We start from the raw sequence: 14,319 nt of genomic DNA on the forward strand, positions 1-14,319 counted from the left end.
TAGTCTCACGTAAGAGTACGTGTAAGGTCGGTCCGGGCCGCTTCATCCCACGATGCCGCTGAATCAAGATAAGACTAGTAACGGCAAGTAAATTGGCAAAATTGACGCCCACAACTGCTTTGTGTTCTACTCGTGCATAGAAACTACGCATAGACCTAGCTCATTATGCCACTTTTGGGGAACGTAGCAGAAATTCAAAATTTTCTACGCATCACCAAGATCAATCTATGGAGTAATCTAGCAACGAGGGGAAGGAGAGTGCATCTACATACCCTTGTAGATCGCTAAGCGGAAGCGTTCAAGTGAACGGGTTTGATCGAGTCGTACTCGTCGTGATCCAAATCACCGATGATCCTAGTGCCGAACGGACGGCACCTCCGTGTTCAACACACGTACAGCCCGGTGACGTCTCCTACACCTTGATCCAGCAAGGGGAGAAGGAGAGGTTAGGGAAGACTCCATCTAGTAGCAGCACGATGGCGTGGTGGTGGTGGAGGAGCGTGGTACTCCAGCAGGGCTTCGCCAAGCACCGCAAGAGACGAGGAGGGAGAGGGGTAGGGCTGCGCCAATAGGGAGAGCAAATCACATGTGTTGGGCAGCCCCAAACCTCAAGTATATATAGGGGGAGGGGAGGGGCTGCGCCCCCACCTAGGGTTCCCTCCCTAGGGCTGGCGGCAGCCCCCAGATCCCATCTGGGAGGCGGCCAAGGGGGAGAGAGAGGGGGGCGCACCTAGGGTGGGCCTTAGGGCCCATCTGCGCCTAGGGTTTGCCCCCTCTCCTCTTGAGGACGTGGGCCTTGGTGGGAGGCGCCCCAGCCCACCTAGGGGCTGGTCCCTTCCCACTATTGGCCCATGTAAGCCTCCGGGGCTGGTGGCCCCACCTGGTGGACCCCCGGACCCCTCCGGTGGTCCCGGTACACTACCGGTGATGCCCAGAACACTTCCGGTGGCCAAAACCATACTTCCTATATATTAATCTTTACCTCCGGACCATTCCGGAACTCCTCATGACGTCCGGGGTCTCATCCGGGACTCCGAGCGTCATCGAACCTTAAGTGTGTAGACCCTACGGGTTCGGGAGTCATGTAGACATGGCCGAGACAACTCTCCGGTCAATAACCAACAGCGGGATCTGGATACCCATGTTGGCTCCCACATGTTCAACGATGATCTCATCGGATGAACCACGATGTCAAGGACTTAATCAATCCCGTATACAATTCCCTTTGTCTAGCGGTACGATACTTGCCCGAGATTCGATCGTCGGTATCCCGATACCTTGTTCAATCTCGTTAGCGGCAAGTCTCTTTACTCGTTCCGTAACACATCATCCCGTGATCAACTCCTTGGTCACATTGTGCACATTATGATGATGTCCTACCGAGTGGGCCCAGAGATACCTCTCCGTTACACGGAGTGACAAATCGCAGTCTCGATTCGTGCCAACCCAACAGACACTTTCGGAGATACCTGTAGTGTACCTTTATAGCCACCCAGTTATGTTGTGACGTTTGGCACACCCAAAGCACTCCTACGGTATCCGGGAGTTGCACAATCTCATGGTCTAAGGAAATGATACTTGACATTAGAAAAGCTTTAGCATACGAACTACACGATCTTTGTGCTAGGATTAGGATTGGGTCTTGTCCATCACATCATTCTCCTAATGATGTGATCCCGTTATCAACGACATCCAATGTCCATGGTCAGGAAACCGTAACCATCTATTGATCAACGAGCTAGTCAACTAGAGGCTTACTAGGGACATGGTGTTGTCTATGTATCCACACAGGTATCTGAGTTTCCTATCAATACAATTCTAGCATGGATAATAAACGATTATCATGAACAATGAAATATATAATAATAACTAATTTATTATTGCCTCTAGGGCATATTTCCAACAGAATGCCACATGGATCCTGCAATCTGAAGGAGCAATTTGGGTCAGTCGACTCATGTGAGCCGTTTGATGCAACATGGATGGCTAGAAGGGCTTCTTCCACCTCTTCTGCCGTCTTCTTCATTCGCTCCGTCGAACTTCTTTGACAAATCGACTGACCCATATTATACTACTAGTACAAACGTATTAAGTACAGTAGGAACACGAAGATACGAGCAGTAGTACCAACTGCAAGAAGAATAGTAGTAAGACATAGTACTAGTACTACTATACGTACTAAAGAGTTCAAATAATGAGAAAGAACATAAACATAGTTCTGCTGGGGCCTCAGCACAACACACCCTTGAAAATAAACTAATAAGCAACTAGTCCGCTTGACACTGGAGTAGAACCAGCATGAGCGACGGCACTGCCACCTATTTGGAGTCCGAGTCCACGTCCTCGAATTCGTCCTCGTCCCTCTTCCTCTTCCTCTTCGCCAACGCTTCTTTGCTTGAACCGGACAGTGAGCTCTGCTTCTTCATCCAACCCTTGTAGATATTTAAACAAAGGTAGGCATCCATTGCTGCGTACAGGATGTGATCTTCATCTAATGTCTTCGACTCCCATGCATGATGAAACTCATGATGAGGTTTCTTCAGTTTAGCGTACGAAGGATCAATCATGGCTGCTGCCAGGGTCAGCATTGAAGGTTGAGAGGAGGACACCAAGCTTGCCTTCTGGAGATCGAAGGGCTGGCCTACAACAAGACCTATCCGACGCAGGACGTCATTGTCGTTCTTAATGCCTACAGTAACGAATTTCACTCTTTTGTCCTTGAGGAAGTTCTTAAAATCCTGGCACTCAACGTCGGCATGGCAATCCAGGCCCTGCGGCGACGGCAGCCTCACACCGCAGCCGAACCAGTGAACCCTCGTACTCCTCTCTGCGTGGGCATCCACTGCTGTGTCTTCCTCGGCTCCGCGCCGTCCCCTTCCTAGGCCTCACCGTCGTCCACCGCCTTGGTGCTCTCGGTGCGGCATGGTCAACGTGGTCAACGACATTCCATTAGAAGAGTACTGTACGTGGAGAGGCTAACAGCTGGGTCCACGGCCACAGCCCAGTTTTTTTATGATTTGCCAAGTAAGTCGCTTTGTCAGGCCTGTTGGGTTGCAAATCTTTCAAGACGAGGAGGAGAGCTTTCATTCGGCTGGCCGAGAAAATGGCCCATTAGTAATGAGAAATGGGTTGTACATTTTTAAAACACATCAAACCGACAATTAGTTTCAAATATCTTTTTTTCATTTTGAGATTTGAAATTACATTAATTTTTATGCGTGGAGAATTTGTTGGATTTTATATTGATATACATTTATTTTTAAAACCAGTTTGAATGTGAGTCGAAATTTCGGGATTAAAAACAGTTCGGACCGCACCGAAATATGCAAAATTTTGTATAATTTTATAACCGTGGCCACAATATGGGATGTAATGCTAACAAAAAGAATATGGGCTCCAAAAAAACCTTAATAATTAGCAAATGGGCTGTAAATTATTAGAAATAATGGCAGATGGGCTATATGTTGTTTCCCACAGACTTGAGGCTTTCCTAAAAAAAGGTTGACGCACAAGCAGTGACTGTTGGATGGCCATCCAACGGCCGTCGTGCTTCTTCAATCTCTGCTCTTCCTGCTCCAGCCGCTCAAACAGGCGCCGGCGGGACTGCCTGCTCCCTCCTCAACACAGCCGGCTCTGCTGCCGCGCAGGCCTCACCGCCCCACTGTACTCCCATCGCTGGCCTAGCCATCCCTCTACTCACCCACACCTGCTGTTATTCTCCGGTGACGGCGAGGCCTCATACAGTCGAAATGTTCCCCCCGATGTCAGCTCGGACCCACCGGAAGTGCCTCCTTATTACGCACAAAAATATGAATACTCCCCCGGCTAGTTGGGACCCACCTTGGTGGGAGGCTGACTTGTGGGCCTACTAAGTTGACGGGGACGAAGGGCTTTGTCAACTTAGTCAATATGAACGATTCTAGCTCCAGTGACTGTACGATGTCCATCGAACGGCCGTAGTGCTTCTTCAACCTCTGGTCTTCTTGCTCCAGCCGCCCAAAGCAGCGCCGGTCGTGCCGCCTGCTCCTGCCTCCCGTGGCCGGCTGTGCTGCCGCGGAGGCCTCACCGCCCCCTACTATTCCTACCGCTGGCCAGGCCCTGCGGCGACGGCAGCCTCACACCGCAGCCGAACGAGTGAACCCTCATACTCCTCTCCGCGTGGGCATCCACTGCCGCGTCTTCACCGGCTCCGCGTCGTTCCCTTCCTAGGCCTCGCCGTCATCCACCGCCCTGGTGCTCTCGGCGCGGCGTGGTCAATGTGGTCAAGGAACTACTTCCATCGGACGTGGACTGTACATGGAGAGGCTAACAGCTGGGTCCACGGTGGTAGCAAGGAAGTGCCTCCTTATTACGTGGAAAATAATGATTCCTCCACCTGACAGTAGGGACCCACCGGACGGGCCACCGTATTTCGCGAAAAAAATGTTTTCCCCCTGAGTGCTGGGACCCACCAGCTACACCTTCGCACGCAAGGAAGTGCGTCCGAGCAAAAAAACAATTTGCCCCCCTGACTGCTGGGACCCACCAGCTACATCTTCGCAGGCAAGGAAGTGCCTGACAGTCGGGACCCACCTGGTCGAAGCGTATGTAGCGTTGTCATTCTGGTCGCAAACGTATACGTACATATATACTGGTGGATGTAGAGGTGCACACGTGTCGTAGTAGAGGCGGCCAGGGTGCAAGAAAGAAAATACGGCCACGTATGTGTACATACGGGTGGGGTCTCGAACGCCTACTCGCGCATACGTACGGCGAGGACTCATGTACATGGCTGGGTCGGAACGGAGAAACAGCGTCATCGTCGTGTTCATGGGTCGGAACGGAATGCGTGGTCGTGTTCATCAGGAGGGCTTGGACGGAAGAGGCGATGGAAACGAGGTCTGGCGTACCCCAGAATGGAAGAAACGGACCTCCTACGGTCGAAATGGGGGTCCTGTTGATCGGGAGGGGTGTGGCGTACCGCAAAATGGAGGAAACGGACCTCCTACGGTCGAAACGGGGGTCCTGTTGATCGGGAGGGGTGTGGCGTACCACAAAACGGAGGAAACGGACTTGTGTTGGAGCGCTACGGTCGAAACGGGGGTCCTGTTCATCAGGAGGGGTGTGGCGTACCGCAAAACGGGACTCCACGGGATAGTGTTCATCTCCACCGTCGACCCCCTCCAGCCTCCACGAGCTACTGTTCATCCACCGTCGACCTCCTCCAGCCTCCACGGGCTCCTGTTCATCCAGCCTCCACTGCGCGCTACTCCACCGGCTATTGTTCAACCACCCCTCCACCATCTATTGTTCATCCAGCCCTCCACACCACGGGGTCCTATTCAACCACCCCTCCACGGGCACCCCTCCACCGTCTACTGTTCATCCTGCCCTCCACACTACGGGGTCCTATTCATCCACCCCTCCACGGGCACCCCTCCACCGTCTACTGTTCATCCAGCCCTCCACCACACCACGGGGTCCTGTTCATCCAGAGGCAACGCCACCGCTCACTGTTCATCCAAACCCACCCCACCCCCCCCCCCCCGCAACGCTCACTGTTCATCCCATCGATCGGCTTCAGTTAGCAGCAGTAGCCAAGGAATCGCTTGATGGGGTTCAGTTAACAGCCATCGATCGATCGCTCGGGTTCAGTAACGCGTAGCCTGTAGTGCAATCGCTCAGGTTCAGTTAGAGCCCAACGCCTCGCTCGGGTTCAGTTAGAGCCAACGCCTCGCACACACGCGCGTACGTGTACGAGAGAAACGCGCATCGCTCGGCCCCCGACCTCCCACCGTAACTGGGAACTCCCCGAAATTTTCCTCCCCCTCGCTTCTACCATGGTTTTTTCCGTCATGGACGGCCCAAAGAATGTCATGCAGCTGCGTCACCGGCCCGCCCAGGACAAAAAGCCCATTTTTTGTCATGATTTTTTGTCATAGAAGTAGGAGCCCACCACATCTATGATGATACCAGGTTTTGTCACAATTATCGTCATAGAAGTGTCATATGTATGACAGAAAAAAAAAATTGTTCGGCCCAAAATGTCACGGATGTGTCTTTTTTCGTAGTGTATATTCTAATCTAAAATAGTTACAAAGTTCAATGCCAGAGCGTGGAACGACTATGAACCACCATCGGTGCTAACTCCAATCCCAAGCAAACGTTCGCTGGGAGACATGGCAGTTGCAAACGCCCGTGACGCAGTTACAGTATGTGTGTAAGGGTGGTGGTTTTGTCAAATAATATGGCTTAAAAACTGGCCACCGTCGGATGGAAATCTGACCGTTACGTGGGATTCGCCAGCATTGAGCTCGTGGCGAACAATCGCCAGATATCATTACTAACAAAAGGTTAAAACACCCGGGGCTATAACTTGTACCGGCTGACCACTAACAATGATACTAACATAGTTGTAAAATGGTCAAAGACCGTGTCTATGTGGTGTTTGGAATTATATGCAAAAAAATTAGCAAGATGCCCATGCATTGCATGGAACATCAAGATGCATTTTTTTACAAAACACCTGTTGTGATTGACCCATGCAGGAGTAATCGCATGTGTAAAAACTAATGATATCTTGAGAATTTTATCATAAAATGGTATGTCGACCATTTCATCGAAAAAATGATATCTCGAGAAAGATGATAGAGGTGAGGAGGAGTGGGCGTGGTGGTGACTCGTGGTCGGACTGGGCAGAGGCATGGGGATGGACGGCGCCGGCAGTGGCCACCATGCCAGATTGTTCCAGAAACTCCCTTTTTTTAATTGCTCAGCAACGAGGTTGTGGGAGATAAGGATGAACGAGGCAAGGCCTTATCTGTAAATGTGGAGAGAGGTGTTGGTATCTTTTGTAAAATTGTCATAGTTTGCTCTCAATCCATCGGATATAGATCGGACAGTCTATATTATAAGATGGCAGGCACACCATCATCACCAACTCGGTTTTTTCTGTACTCCTACTCCTATAAAAAAAACTCAGTTGGTGATGATGGTGTGTCTGCCATCCGCCATTTCTGACCATTAGATCTGCATCTAACGGCTGTGATGTAAGTTGTGGCCTTTTGCAACAATTCCCACTTCACTGCTCCAGTTTACACAAAACCCCTTAGTATCTTGAAACCAACCACATTCCTCCCTTACTTCATCAAAACAGCCCAAAGAATATATTTGGAGTGAAACATAAGATATTTTTCATGATATGTATATCAAAAGTAAACTATTCTCTTTCAAATTTGTGAATATATATTATTCTACTTTGGATCCGTTGCAACGGACGGGCTCATTGTTATAAAGATTTATCTCTTGCATTCTCCCCAACCAACACCTAGTGTACTGGTCTAGGCCGGATGCTCACAGCGCGATGACCTAAGTTCAAATTATGTCCTAAACTTTAGCTTTTATATTTTTTTTAATATATACTTCTTTCGCTATTGTACTGGTAGTGGAACCCACAGAGTACTTAGAATACAAGATTAAGGATGGATTTGTTTCTTTTTAACTTTCTGTACGAATCTGTAGCCAGCCTGCAAGTCATGTACAAAGGTTTAACGGAGGGGCTTGATGGAGGCGAGGAGGCGTGTTCAGTCGGGCGTGCAGCGGACGGCGCGGTACTATTTGATTTGACAGCTACAACTAGTATATTATAAAAAACAAAGAAGAGTAGTAGAGATAGAGATAAGAATAGAGACTAGGGAGGAGCACCATCTACTGCTTCGTGGGCTACTCCTGCGCTCCATTCGGTGGCCGCAACATCCCCTATAGCCACTCCCTCCTGCGCTCCATTCGGTGGGCGTTGTTGAAATTTGGGGAGCGCACTCTCATGACTGTTGGCAGCGACGAGTTCACCGACGATGACTTCTTCCCCGACCTCGGCAACCTCTTCCTCAACGACATGGGCAACAACCTCAACGCCAACGGTGCTGCTCCCGTTGCATCATATGTGTTGATGTCCTTCCTGTTCAAAATCGTGGTAGAATTCATGTTTCTAGTCTGTGTCCTAGATTCGATCTGTTCATTTACTATGCTAATCCACATGATTAGTTTAATCTCTGTTATAGACACCATGATTTATTTTGTGCTTATTCGGACTAAATCTCATAGTAACTTGCTCATAGATTCAACTGGCGGAACGTCCCCTACAGCCACTCCCGTTTCATGGACGGCTTGGTCGATGCCTCCAAGGAGCCCTTCATCTACTGATATGAGTGCCCAATGCCATTTTGGGGCTCACCGGCGGACATCTTGCATCACCTCACGCAGGCGTGCGGCGATCAGTACTAGCCCTTGGCGAAGAATATCAAGTACGAGACGTGCTACCCGTTCACCGTGCCGGAGTCGCTAGAGAATCACCGCCGCCTGCTAGTCTCAGAGGAGGATGCAGCGTCTTCCTCTTGATCGTGGGCACCGGCGAGGCCCGCGCAGGCCGCCGCACCATCTCTTTAGTGTGCGTCAAGGGCGACGCCACTGATGCTGACACTGACACGAGGCCGATGTATGGGTGCGTGATCACTATTACTACCCCTCGGAGGTATGTGGGTGGCGACACTGGCTACGTCAAGCTGACTTGGACTCTACCGAGCTGGGACCTTCCCGCCGATGTGGACATGGAAGACGCATGGTACGATTTGACCCCCAACAATGTGCATGGGGACTCCAACGAGGTTCACCTGGACATATGCATTACCAAGCTAAATGTTTATCATTAGTCTTCGCTCAATGTAATCCGCTGTCTAAGCATGTGGAAACTTCCATGCATGATCTTGCTCTATTAGAGTGTCGTGCATGAATAAAAGTGTATCCATTTATGGTTTAGTCTAGAATCTTCCATGTATGAATTTTTACTACAGTACTGGTGAAAGACTTATGATGAACCATTTCTTACATCTCCTCTGCCCCCTTCCAAGTCATCCGGATTTAATCCCTCCGTCTAGGTGTATAAGGGCATGGTTAATACTTAAATAGTATAGCCAACTATTGACTATAAGAAAGTTCCATGTCATCTGTAGCCAACATGTATAACAATGGATACTCAAAAACTAATTCTTGAAGATCATTTCTTGCAAAGCACAATAAGTGTTATTTCTTCACAAGTTTTGGATGCAGGTTGAACAGTTGAACACTTTTGTTTGCAAAAGATACTTTTTTATCTATTTCACCCGGATGTTTGTGAGCTCTAGAGATAAAATAATATCCCAAGAAACCTATCGATACCCATTACACATGAGATGACCCCCACATCCTTTTTCAAAATAAACAACTCCCTGATCAATGCATTTCACTCTTTCGTGCAACGCACGGGCACCTTACTATAGATTAGTATGACCAAAAATTGAACTAACATTATATATAGTATGATAAATGCTGATGCATGTCACCTAAAATTATATCATTGAAAACTATGTTCAAATACGAATCCAACGATATTATTTTTTTTGACATGCACTAACATTTTGTCAGTTAAATCTTCAGTCAAATTCAATGGGGGATAAACCACGACCGATGTAGTACTAGTGTAGAGGGCGGCGCTGCACATGAGTCTCACCCCGCTCGTGGCGCGGCAGCGAAGCCGTCATATCACAAAACCCAACCACTCCTAGTAATAAGTGGCCTGGTAAAATAAACGGACAAGCAACCATCACATCCCTCCGTCTTTTTTGCATTTCATCTCTCTGCATTTACTTTCTCCGGTTCATCTCGCAAACTCGATCCCTAGCTACTACTCCTAGTATCCCTAGATACTACTCCTAGGGCCAGTTCTTTTGGCGGCTTAAAAAATAAGCCGTCTCTTCCCCAGCTTTTCCCATAAGACTAGTCACAGTGGAGAGTAACATTAAGGCGCCTCACTCATTTATTTGGGCTTCACAACTTGTTAGGCAAAAAATTCAATACAGGGTGTAGGAAGCGGTTTGGGAATTTGCAAGCCTTTCCGACTAGTGAGATACTCCATACAAAGTACGACAGAGAAATAACCAAAGAGAAGGAAGCTAAATCTAAAAAATCGAACGAGCATTTTTGCATTGATTCGTTTCACAAGCTTGACTAGTGTTGTTTTTCTACTTTTACAAAAACCGCATCGTAATGTTAAAACGTGCATTTGCACGTACATAAGTAATAGTAGTACTCCCTCTGTCTAGGTTTATAAAGTGTTCCTCCTTCTTGGTCACGGTGCACAAGCAAAGATGATTTATTCACGTGGACGAAGGGAGTAGCACAGTCTGCAAGCATATAGAGAGAGAGACGTGTAGTGCGATAGTACATAGTAAAGTTTGTGCTATATGCACCTACTTACAAAATGCGTACGAATACACAAGGTCTCAAAACTTTCCCTCTTACATACTTAATTAAGGATGGTAATAATTCCCGAATGTTCGGGATTTATCATTTGCATCCCAAAACTAATGAGATCACCTAACGAAACTAAATTATACTCCTACTAAAAGCCACGGCGCTCGCAAGAGCGCTTGCAGCGCGCCACGAGTGCCCTGGTGCGCGGCCGTTTCCAACGCACCGACACAACGCCTCTTCCTCAGCCTCGCAACTCGCGAGGTGCTGATTGGCGGCTTGCCGACGGGCGAGCGCAATCTCACTGGTGTGGTGATCCGGCGCCAACAGGTACTCCTCCTTGCTGCAAGCATGCACCCGGTCCATGTACCGCCAAGCGTAGATGAGGCGCTTGGGCCTGACTGCACTCAGGGCTTTGGCACGGGCGTCCTCCGCCACCCTCATGGCCCTTGCACGAGCCTTCTGCCAAAGAGCCAATTGCCTGACTCTCTCGGACGCGACATAGACCTGCCAGGCAGCTTGCCCCGCGGCGCGCTTCTCTTCCTCAGCCTTCTTCTCCGTCTCTATTTTGGCTTTCTCTGCAGGCAGCAAAGCCTCCCACATGGCGACATCCATTTCTTTCCAAAGCTCCTCAAGGCTGGGGGGGGGGGGGCTCGGCGGGCGGCGCGGCGTTCTCCTCGTAGCTAGGAGCCGACGCAAACTCCGACGCGCGTGCTGGCGAGATTGGGAATGCCGACGCGTCCTCCTCGATGCGTCGCGGCAAGGAGTGGAACGCCGACGCGTCCTCCTCGACTAGTGGCGGCGAGGAACGGAACGACGACGCATGACTGTCCAGGCGGTGCAACGAGGGGCGTCTAGGGCTTGGGAGGGGCGATGCCATGTTGGTCGATGTGAGAGGGAGGGGGAGGAGATAGCGATGAATGTGAGCGTTCTTCCGAATGTCGTGGGAGGCGCAGTATTTATAGTGAGCAATGGCACACTTATGTAAGATATGGACTGAGTTGCACTAACTTAACTGTAGGTCCAGTTGCGTTGCTGACATGTGTGCCAGACCCCTGTTGGGCCCATATGTCAGTGACCCAATGCACCTGCAGTTAAGTAATTGAAGCAGCGTCCCGGAAGATATGTTGCTTGATTAACGTAATAGCTACTCCCATCACATGCTCAGATTTCAAGGTGCATTAATTCATTGCATGCGAGGATTATGATAAACTTGACCAATGCATGTACTTCATGCATGCATGCATTCCAATTAATGCATTGGTAAATACAATTCTTTGAGAAAAATGAGCGCATTAATTGAGTGCTTTTACAAACCATGAAAATTATTCCACCACTCATCATCTACCTTGGTTGGTGAGATTTTTGAATTGAGCCCTATAAACCGGAAAGGAGGTAGTATGTGGGCATATTTGTTGGAGTAAATTACGGGGGAGGGAAGGGGTGGAAATATTGTTGGTCACAACAGATTGGACGAGCGCGGGGGAGGAGAGTCATGCATGCAGATTTTTTTCCACATGGGGTGGAGTGGTGGGACCGCCGGAGGGAGAAGGAGAGTCTGGCAGGCATATTGTTTCCACACATGGAGAGGAAAATATTTGGAATTGAACTGGCTTCCTGCAGGTATGGGGAACGGTGTATAATAAGTCTCATCTTGCATGTCGGGCTAGGTATAGTCTCAAGTCAATAAAACATACACTCCCCACACATGTTCATATTTCAAGGTGCACTAAATTATTGCATGTGATGATTAAGGTTGGCCATAATGGTGGTATCTTAGCCGGTATCATGCACACAGGAATAGCAAACATGCTGATGTGGCAAAGAATTAAAGAAGAGAGGGGGGTTAGAGTAACTAGTGTTCATGCATGCATTGGTAAACACATTTTTTGTGAAGAATGACAGCATTAGTTGAGTACTTTTACAGACTACAAAAACTATTCCACCGCCTCTATCTTGCTAAGAGTAGGTGAATTTTTTGAATCGAGCCCTTTAAACTAGAAGGGAGGTAGTAGTACTCTAATAGCTCTTGTTGTGATGACAAGATAGGACATGGCACGCACCTGGACGGAGGAACTAGTAGTCTGCATTATGCATTTAAGTTTTGTCTGAAGTCAATGTACCTCTACTTTGACCAAACTTATAGAAAAATGTATCAACATTCACAATGTCAAATCAATATTTTTATACTCATTATAAAAAGTAGTTCTTATACTCATTATAATCAGTATTGTAGATATTGATATTTTTAGTATAAATTTGGTCAAACACTTTGCAAACGGTTGACAGAAGTAAAAAAGGACCAGAGGGAGTATTATGCATGCTGAGTAGGAAAAAATTGCTCATTTATAGCCGGTCGAAGTCTCAAAGGGCGCGACCGCGCGAGGGAGGCGAAGGTCGTGGGAGGCGCGACGGTTGACGGAATTCAGTGAAGTTACCCACGCGCCGGCATGGCGTGCGAACAGGCAGAAGCTATACCGTCGGGCCTACGATATGGGTCTAGTAGACATGACATCTAGTGGGTCCCGCATAGTTCTCGAGAACTCTTTGGGGGCTTGCAGCCGTTTATCCACCGGGTAATCCAGCAACCCCACGTCGTTCGCACGCCCTACTCGTCCCCCTCTTCTACTAGTACAGTACCTTACAACAGTTCGCTCCCAGTCGTCCCGTCCTTTCACATTACACCAGTTCAACTTCTCCTAACCCTCCTCCAAAATCCATGGCCTCCCAAATCTCCATGGTTGCCGCTGAGTACCAGGTTAGAGCCATCACCGGAGATGAGTTCATCGTCATCTACACACGTGGATCCGCAATGGTGAAAGCATGCCTTGCTCGCTTCCTACGCATGTTCAGCAGTTCAACGGATGAGTGGGTCGCTGGGCTAGATGTTGAGTACACCACAGTCCTCCAAAAAGAGAAGATTCTAAAGGAGGCGGAGAAGAAGAAGCCCGCCGTGATCCAGGTTTGCGTACATAACGTGTGCTTGGTCTACCACATATGCCATGACGATGTTGAGTGCCAGGATTTTAAGAACTTCCTCAAGGACGAAAGAGTGAAATTCGTTACTATAGACTTTAGGAACGACAGGGATATCTTGGGTCGGATGGGCCTCTTTGTAGGCCAGCCCTTCAATCTCCAGAAGGCAAGCCTGGTGTCCTCCTCTCAGCCTTCAATGATGACCCTGGCAGCAGCCATGATTGATCCTTCGTATGCTAAAATGAAGAAACCTCACCACGAGTTTCATCATGCATGGGAGTCGAAGACATTAGATGAAGATCACATCATGTACACAGCAATGGATGCCTACCTTTGTTTAAATATCTACAAGGGTTGGATGAAGAAGCAGAGCCCAGTGTCCGGTTCAAGCAAAGAAGCATCGGTGAAGAGGAAGAGGAAGAGGGACGAGGACGAAGTCGAGGACATGGACTCGGACTCCGAGTAGGTGGCAGTGCCGTCGCTCATGCTGGTTCTACTGCAGTGTCAATCGGACTAGTTGCTTAGTTTATTTTCAAGGGTGTGTTGTGCTGAGGCCCCAGTAGAACTATGTTTATGTTATTTCTCATTATTTGAACTCTTTAGTACGTACAGTAGTACTAGTACTATGTCTCCCTCTGTTCCTATAAGTAGTGTGTATAAGTTTTTTTAGGAAAATTCCGATTTATAGTGCGCATTGGAAGCCATCTTGTACTTTGGACCCAAATAGCCTTGCACGGCAGCGCACATGCAGCCTCCTTGCTTGTTGCTTCTGCCGAACTGCAACAGCACATGGCCTGGGTGGGGGTATTCTGCGTCCAAGCTGCAACCTCCAGCTCACGTGTTGGTATGTGTGCCTATAACTATGCGCACTATATATTGGAATGAAGGGAGTACTATTGTTCTTCTTGCAGTTGGTACTACTGCTCGTATCTTCGTGTTCCTACTGTACTTAATACATTTGTACTAGTAGTATAATTTGGGTCAGTCAATTTGTGAAAGAAGTTCGACGGAGTGAAGGAAGAAGACGGCAGAGAAGCTACCCCAGTATCTATATTAGGGTGGCAGGGTGCCCATGATCTA

The sequence above is a fragment of the Triticum aestivum genome, chromosome 3A (genome assembly GCF_018294505.1).
Source record: "Triticum aestivum cultivar Chinese Spring chromosome 3A, IWGSC CS RefSeq v2.1, whole genome shotgun sequence".
In the NCBI taxonomy this organism is placed as follows: Eukaryota; Viridiplantae; Streptophyta; class Magnoliopsida; order Poales; family Poaceae; genus Triticum; species Triticum aestivum.